At 56.7% G+C, this 1,641-nt stretch overlaps 1 protein-coding gene across 1 annotated transcript in view; it reads right to left on the bottom strand.

The window, feature by feature from the left end:
* LOC108449383 overlaps window positions 1-1,635 on the bottom strand; it is an 8,037-nt gene extending 6,402 nt beyond the window's left edge. The window contains exon 1 of the mRNA XM_017745345.1: window positions 1,533-1,635. The gene's annotated coding sequence lies outside the window, so the exon portion shown is untranslated. The remainder of the gene's footprint in view (window positions 1-1,532) is intronic.
* Between the last annotated feature and the right edge of the window lie 6 nt (window positions 1,636-1,641).

The following is a 1,641-nucleotide window of genomic DNA, read 5'->3' as shown; positions in this document are numbered from 1 at the left end:
CGAGTCTTGCGGGCCCGGCGAGTAGCTCTCCACAGGTGCGTCCGGCCTCAGGTCAAGGAATGCCTTCCCGGCTAGTTCCTTGCCCCGCTGCAGCACCTCTAAAGGCAAACCCTGGGCCTGCTTCGGCGCCAAAGCCCATTCCCCCTCGCCGCTCAGATGGTCCATTGTTAATGCCTGATTATCGGCATCAACGGTCGTATCGGGTCCCTGCAAAAGCACCGGAAGGAGTCGGCAGAGCTCCCTTTCCCATGCCGATTTCCAGAGCAGAAACTCTGCCGAGGAAAGCAAACATGAGAAAAGTTGACGCAGATCAAAGGGCGTCATTACCGCTCCGGAGAGATTTGCCTGTAAAAGGCCGCGAAAATATTCGCTCTCCCTCCCAAACTCCTTCTGCGCCTTGCAGAGCTCCTTAATTGTTTGATGGGAGAGGGGTTCCCCACTGGCACGGGTCAATCCCCCTCTCCGGGACCTCTGATAAAAAACCGGAGCAACTGAAGGGATGGGATCCAGTTCCAGGTTCCGGTCCTCAGGCCCTCCCCCTTCCGGCCACTCACCATGGGAACCGGAAGGCCAACCGTGGGAACCAGAGGTAGGAGCGTGAGAACTGGAAGCGGGAAGTGGGTGGCGACTGGACACGGACCTGCGACAACCCCCCGGGGCGGAGCAAGGGGTGTACACCTAAGTGGGGTAGGAGGGGTAGCAAGGGCAGACCCACCTTGGGAGTAGGAGGGGTCAGGGTACGGGGAGGAGTTGGGAAGGGAGGGGTTAGGACTTGGGAGGAAAGGGTTTCGGGATGGGGAAGGAGAGGGAGGGCAAGAGGGGGTCTCTGCCATGTGGCGCCCGCCATCTTGTCCTCCTTGGGTAGGGAAGCCATTTTCTAAATCTTCGGTGAAGCTAAAGTGAACTCGGGGTCTTAGAACTCGGGAAGTCGGGGAACAGAGTGAGCCCCGGGCAGTATGGCCAGGACTGTCCGGGCGGGGGGACCGGGAATCCCGAGGAAGCCAGGGAGTCGATAGCAACCCTGCGCAGCATCGTGGTTTGCTCTCTTCAGGATGCCCGGTTTAGGGGACACAGGCTTAGGAGAAGACTTAGGGGTAGCAACTGGGGAACCCGGGGTTGGCTGTCCTTCCCTCTCCCTTTTTTTGTTTAAAGCAGACCGAATTTGTAAATATAATAAAGAAAACTTATCTAAATCCTTCTCTTTCGCCAATTGTGATTCTGCCAATTTTGCTCCCACGGCGTTCCAAAAGGGAACGCTTAAAACCGAATGTTGGGAGCAGTGAGGGAAGTGCAAGAACAGCCAGCGAACAAACCTTTTTAAACACCCCTTAGAAAAACGTTTCCCCCCACCCTCTAGGAGTCCCACAACTTGGATATATACCCCCTTCTGTGCTGTGGACAGTTTAGCCCCCATACCCACAGCACAACGTCTGAAGCCGAAAGAATAAACTCAGGAGCCAGGGACCGTAGAGGTCCCGAAAAGCCTTTACCGGCTTTGAAGTAGATTCCCCCCCCCGGGGGAAAATACTTACCCCTTAGTGTCCAGGTGAGCTCCAGATGACCAATCCTCCACCGAGGACGACTCTGCCGGCGCAGGCGGAGCTACCGTCCTCTCCCCCAGGAGCACAGCTCCCTAAAACA

The sequence above is a fragment of the Corvus brachyrhynchos genome, unplaced genomic scaffold, assembly GCF_000691975.1.
Source record: "Corvus brachyrhynchos isolate BGI_N302 unplaced genomic scaffold, ASM69197v1 scaffold69, whole genome shotgun sequence".
NCBI classification, from domain to species: domain Eukaryota; kingdom Metazoa; phylum Chordata; class Aves; order Passeriformes; family Corvidae; genus Corvus; species Corvus brachyrhynchos.
The sequence above is the reverse complement of the archived record's forward strand: the minus strand, read 5'-3'. Positions and strand labels throughout refer to the sequence as shown.